The sequence below is a fragment of the Panthera pardus genome, unplaced genomic scaffold (genome assembly GCF_024362965.1).
Source record: "Panthera pardus isolate Hobbes unplaced genomic scaffold, ASM2436296v1 HiC_scaffold_17, whole genome shotgun sequence".
NCBI lineage: Eukaryota > Metazoa > Chordata > Mammalia > Carnivora > Felidae > Panthera > Panthera pardus.
In genome coordinates, this window is record NW_026526732.1 from 131454678 (window position 1) to 131461389 (window position 6712).

At 45.5% G+C, this 6712-nt stretch overlaps 2 pseudogenes; one reads left to right on the forward strand and one right to left on the reverse strand.

Annotated features, from left to right (window-relative positions):
- The first annotated feature begins 1013 nt into the window (after positions 1-1013).
- LOC109249394 (40S ribosomal protein S23-like) lies at positions 1014-1526 on the forward strand (annotated as a pseudogene).
- Positions 1527-3692: 2166 nt separating this feature from the next.
- Positions 3693-4577, reverse strand: LOC109249395 (programmed cell death protein 2-like; annotated as a pseudogene).
- Positions 4578-6712: the final 2135 nt, after the last annotated feature.

A 6712-nucleotide genomic window follows, 5' to 3' on the forward strand; every position in this document is an offset into this window, starting at 1 on the left:
GAGATGGTGACCTGAGCTGAAGTCTGACGCTTAACCAACTGAGCCACCCAGGCGCCCCATGTTTTAACTCATTTTTAAGCCATTCACTAAGTCCCAAGTTCCTTCTGAATGCTTTCTCTAGCTTTTAGCTCTCATGTCCAACAATAAATGAGCAAAGCTCTTTTGCTGAAGGTTTTGTCCAATAGAGCATCAAGCAGCTCTGCTACCGGTGCCCAAATGATAATCCGGCATTGTTCTGATTATAAGCTGTGTGACTTGGGCGAGTTACTTAACCTCTCTAGGTTTTAGTTTCTGCATCATTAAACTAGGAATGGTCATTATGGCTGTTCTGTAAGGTTATATACAAATGCAATACCTAGAACAGTGCATTTGTGTACCTAGAACAGTGCTAAAATAGCAGTGTTTTTTAAATGTTCACTTATTTATTTTGAGAGAGACAGAGAGAGTGTGTGAGTAGGGGAGGGGCACAGAGAGAGGGAGAGAGAATCCCAAGCAAACCATAAGATCATGACCTGAGTGGAGATCAAGAGCCAGACACTTAACTGACTGAGCCACCCAGGCACCCCTAGTATTTGATATTATTACTGATTGTGGTCAGGACTATGGATAGCATTAAACACGTACAGAAGAACTGTCATCTCTCTCTTTTTTTAATGTTTACTTAATTGATTTGAGAAAGAGAGACAGAGAGAGAAAGAGTGCAAGTGAGCGTGCACAAGTGGGGAAGGGGTAGAGAGAGTGGGAGACAGAATCCCAAGCAGGGCTCGAACTCATGAACCGTGAGATCATGACCTGAGCCGAAATCAAGAGTCAGACACTTAACCGACTGAGCCAGCCGGGCACCCCAGAACTGTCATCTCTTAAACAGAGTGCTCTCCCAGCCAAGCCTCCTACCTGTCTGTCCTCAGGAGGCATGGCTGGTACTCAAGTCAAAGAGCAGAGGGATGGTGACACCACACACACACACACACACACACACACACACACACACAGTAGCTGAGTGAGGAGAGGGCATGGACGAGCCTCATTGTGGGCACTCCCAAAGTGTAAGGTTGAGCTCTTTGGCTCAGGCCCATGGTGCCAGCAGGACGGGCAAGTGTTGGGGGCTTTGTACTGCCAGGGAGCTCCATAGCCACCGTTGAGATCAGAGGTGGTGTGATGAACAGCACAAGCGAGCTTGGGCACAGCCTCGAAGGCCAACCATTTTGGAGGTGCTTCCTCTGCAAGAGGAATTGTGTTGGAAAAAGTAGGGGTTGAAGACAAACAGCCAAATTCTGTATCAGAAAGTGCATCAGGGTCCAGGTGATCAAGAAAGGCAAGAAATAAATAAATAAATAATCACAGCCTTTGTACCCAATGATGGTTGTTTGAATTTTATTGAAGAAAATGATGGAAGTTCTGGTGGCTGGATTTGGTCGCAAAGATCATGTTGTCAGTGACATTCCTAGAGACATTAAGGATGTCAAAGTAGCCAAAGTCTCTGTTTTGCTTGTATAAAAGGCAAGAAGGAAAGACCAGGATCTTAAGTTTGATGGTGCACACACGACAGTAATACATTTTCATAGGCCAAAAAAAAAAAAAAAAAAAGGAAAAAAAAACAGGCAAGTGTGAGGTTGAACTGTGTGAAGTTGCTGGGGTTTGGGAAGAAACTCATAGATTCCTGTTAGGTCCCACTTGTAGCCTCAGGAGAGGAGAAGTAGGGAAATGGGGATTTCTAACTCTTCTCCCCTCTCCCAGGTCCTCCTGATGACTCCTCATGTAGGGCATAGCTTCCACACCCAGACTGACACCTCAAACTTTAGACTGCCTGCTCTCCCCCACCCCCACACCGGGGCACTTGTTAAAATGCAGATTCTGACTCAGCTGGGGACAGGGCTGGCTGCCCTACATTTCTAACAAGCACCCAGTGGATGCTGCTGCCGCCCCCAGACCATCCTGTGAGTAGCAGGGCTCTAGATAATGTCGGTAAAGTTTTGACACATTCTAGCTCTGGAGCTCCCAGGATAAACCTTTCCCTGGCAACATTAGCATATTAAAAACAAAATGAAACAAAGCTGCACCTGGTTGTGCCTGTGACAGCGGTGTCACATTCCCCCACCCCCACCCCACCTGTCTGGAGAATTTCATAATCTACTTTTTTTGCTGCAAACCCACTAAGCCTATTAAAAAGGAACTTTTTCTTTTCCTTTATTCACTGATCTTTCATTCAACAGGTATTTACTGAGCACCTACCATGTCTACCATGAGGCACTGTGTAACACAGAAAAATTCCCACCCACGCCTTGGACTGTGGCAGGAGTCATTATTGGAAATGAAACCTGACCCTCTGTTATTTCTCTTACAGTTCTGCTTCCACACAGTATAAAGTGCAACCCCCCTAATATGGCACTTCTCATACCTGCTGAAAGCAGACTTACCCTCTCAGGGACAGCTCACCCTACCTCCAGCCCTGCCCAGTACTATACTTCTGTCCCCACAATCTCCTGCTGAGCAGTTCTGACCTTTGGCACCTGCTCCATCCCTCTTCCTGTAGACATTCATTGCTCACCCATCCATTTCCAGATGTGGCTCCCCTTCCCCAATCCTTTTTTTCTGAACGCCCACGTGGATTTCCTGCACCCCCTTGGTTCTGACAATTTTACACTGAAATTCTGCTTCTCTCTCTGCTACACTTGAAGTTTCTTAAGTGTAGAGAATGGTCTCAATCACTTCTCCATCAGCCAATTTTTGCTGAACTGCGTTTTGTTATAAGTACTATGCCCCCTGGTAGGAACCTCTGCCTGGTGGTTTTCCCATCTGAGATGCCCATGGACCTCAACCTGCTTCCAAGTCATTAGTTTTGGCCTCACAGCTGCTGGCAAAGGGCTGGGCTACAGACTGCTGAGGAATGAAAAATGTTCCAGGGTGAACGTGCATCATCCGTGCTATGTGACATTTTACAGCCCAGCTGTCGGGCCAGAATCAATAAAAACCCTGTCAGCACAGGGTGAGGAGAATATGAAGTAGGCAAGCAAAGGGCAGGAGGGTTTGGTGCTGATGTCTCTGGCCAAGCATGTTACCACTCTAGAGGGAGAGTGGGTCAGGAATTTTAGATCTGCTCCCACCGTGGAAATCTCAACTTTGGATATAATGCAATGGAAAAGGAATCCAAATGTTCTGTGCCTTCTAAAACTAGTTCTATCTTGCTTCACCTAATGTTTGGCACGGCTAATCTTTCCTAATTTGACAGTTTTGTAACCATTTCACTTTACATCATCGGATTGCTAAAAATCCATTCTTAACAGAAAACAAAACTTCTTTTTCCTTACTTAGGCATATTATCCACTTTTATTGTAGAAAGACATATACATATAAGTAAAAGGATCATTTCACTTGGTCTCACCATTCATAGGTAACCAGTTCACACCTGGTATATGTCTTTCCAGATTTATTTCTGTGCACATACACATGTACAAATATTTTGGTGAAAATATGATCATACTGTGAATACCATTTATAATGGCCCCTTGGGATGGATCAGTTTAGAGCCAGATCTTGTTTGGTGTCCATATAGGTCTGTACTGTTAAGACTGCATAGTCTTGCGCTGCATGGATGTACCAAAATTTATTTAATTCCCTGTCACTGGACATTTTTCTTGGACATTGTAAGCAATGCCTAAAATAACATTTTTGTACTAGTGTCTCTGGTATAATTATTTCCTTAGGATAAAGTCCAAGACACAGAACTGCAAGGTCTGAGAGATTAGCAGCATTTTTAAGGCTTTACAACGATGTCTATAAGGTGTATCTGTTACATCTTGCTTCATACAAATTCTTCTGTGTATCCAGAGCCCAGTCTACAGCTTTGAGCACCAGGGAGGCCAGCCGGGCGGCCTAGTCAACACTTCTGCCTAGTATGTCTGCCTCAAGGTAACTGAGCTGCTGAGGCATGGCTTGGAATTCAAATACTCTCTTGGCACTACAGGGGCAATCTGGAATACCCTTTTCTGGGGGGATATTTTCACCAGGAATCCAGATCAGGACAACACTTCCGCCAATCTCTGAGAATCTTGTCCAGATTCAAAAGCTATGGTAGGTTTAAACTTCTGGAAGATTTTATCTTCCCTGGACTCATGTTTTGCTGTGGAATCCAATTCTTTCTCGTGCGCTTCACCCACGCTTCCTATGATCTCTGCAACATCATCCTTTCCCACGACTTCAGGTGTAATGCCATCTTCTGTTTCTATTACAATTTCAAATCCTTAAAAGAGGAAGTGGGAGTCTGGAACTCAACTATCCAAAGCGGTAATGTGCTTTGGGACATCTGGAGCAGGTCTGGGGGCCCAGCTAGCCGCAGGCCCTGAAGAGGGGAGTTCCAGACTCCAGCTGGAGGCACAAGGATTCTCCTGTCTGTGGGGAGGATCCTCAGAAGGTGGCTCATAGGAGTAATACTCCTTTTTCCTGATTCCTAAAAACTCACAGCCGCCTTAGCCTGGTGGCTCTGGTAGCAGAAGAGGAAGAAGCCTCGGTGGAAGGCATCCCACGGTGGCCAGGCAGCGACACGTGGACACGTGCACCTGCAGCACAAAGCGCTCCATGAGCGATGAGCAACGCACAGCTCACAGGCCGGCTGCTACCCCGGGGGGGGGGGGGGGGGGGGGGGGGGGGGCCGCTCGGCCCCGCCCCCTCCACGGGCTGCTCGCCCACCTCTGTCAGAACTGCTCCCAGACAGTTCTCTCAGCCCAGCGTGTCCTCCTCCCCAAGCCCTGCTCCGCCTCCCACTTAAATCCTTCAATATATTCATAAAAGCTGTTTTTAAATCCTTGTCTGATCCTGACATTTAAAAAATCTGTCATTTCTGGCTCTCTTTCTATTGCCTTGATCTCCGCACCTCCGAAATATGGGTCACATTTTCATACTTCTTTTCATGTCTACTATCTTTTGATTGAATTTAGGATATTGCAAATGTTTCATTTTCGAGCATTTGGATTTTGTTGTCCTCTTTGACAGAGTGCTGGGCTTCCTTCTTGCAGGTAGTTCTCTTACTTGCAGATCAGCAGGGTCCTTCCCAGGCTTGTTTCTAAGCTCTGTTGGGTGAATCTGGAGTAGCCTTTACTTTAGTGCTACTTAAGTTCTGTTCCTCAGGTTGTGACCTTTCTGGGATTTCTACTGAATATCCTGGGTGTGGCTGGTCAGAACTCAAATGTCTCCAGTGCTGTGCAAGCTATAATTACTAAATAGTTTCTTTTTTTCTCTGGTAGCTGTTCTTTGCTTGGCCTTGTGGAATCTCCCCTGTATATCACAGAAGCTAGCCTTCAGCCAGAACCTTCAAAAGTGTCATGCAGATTTATGGAGCTATTTCCTTGCGTTGCTTTGCAACCTCAGCCTCCCTCAGCGTTCCAAACGTCTGTCTCTGTCTTCTCAGCTCAGCAAGACTGCTGTGCTCTGCTTGGATTCCTTCTCTCTGCACCATGGTTTAGAAGGTTCTTCAGGCAGAAAGCACAAGTGATTGTAGGGTTCAGCTCATTTCCCCTTTTTTTCAAAAGGTGTGTGTTTTCTGAGGACTGGAAACAGTGGTTTCTTATATCCTGTCCAGTGCTCTCATTGTTTATGGCACAAGAATTGGTCTAGAATCAATTTACTTCCTATATACTCTTTTAATGAGGTTTGGGGGGGGGGGTTATTATGTGGTTTTAAAAAAATACAAATACAAAACCAGTATACTGGCTCTAAGAGAGGTTTTCCTCACTCTTAGAAAATAAATGGGTAAAAATAAATAGTACCTTTTCTGCCTCTGAAGACATGTGATGCCACAAAGGGTTGCAGCAGCACCCATGAGGGAAGCTGATCTAAGGGGAAGGCCAACAGGATGTTGACAATAACAGTTCTAGAAAACACCTAGGTCTGTGATAACATCAGTGAGATGACCAACCCTGAATCTGTCCTAGCTTTAAACTAGCCATTCTCAAACACTTAGTCTCAGGGCCCCTTTACAGTCTTAACAATTATTGAAGATACCCGGGTGGCTCAGTCGGTTAAGCATCCAACTTCGGCTCAGGTCATGACATCACGGCTCATGAGTTTGAGCCCCACATTGAGCTCTCAGCTGGCAGGACAGAGCCTGCTTTGGATTTTCTGTCTCCCTCTTTCTCTTCTTTGTCTCTCTGTCCCTCCCCCAGCTTGTGCACTCTCTGTCTCTCAAAAATAAGTAAATAGGGGTGCCTGGGTGGTTGAGTCAGTGAGCGTCCTACTTCTGCTCAGGTCATGATCTCGCAGTTTGTGAGTTTGAGCCCCACGTAGGGCTCTGTGCTGACAGCTCAGATCCTGGAGCCTGCTTTGGATTCTGTGTACCCCCCCTCTCTATTCCTCCCCTGCTCATGCTGTGTCTCTCTGAGTCTCAAAAATAAATTAACATTAAAAAAAATTTTTTAATAAGTAGACATTTAAAAAAAATTAAAGAAAAAAATAATTATTGAAGATCCCAACGAACTTTTGTATATGTGAGTTATAGCTATCAATGTTTACCATATTATTAATTGAAATTGAGAACATCACAAAACATGTATTTATTATTAATTTAAATAGATAATTGGGACACCTGGGTGGCCCAGCTGGTTGAGTGTCTGGCTTCAGCTCAGGTCATGATCTCGTGGTCCACATTGGGCTCTGTGCTGACAGCTCAGAGCCTGGAGCCTGCTTGGATTCTGTGTCTCCCTCTCTCTCTGCCCCTCCC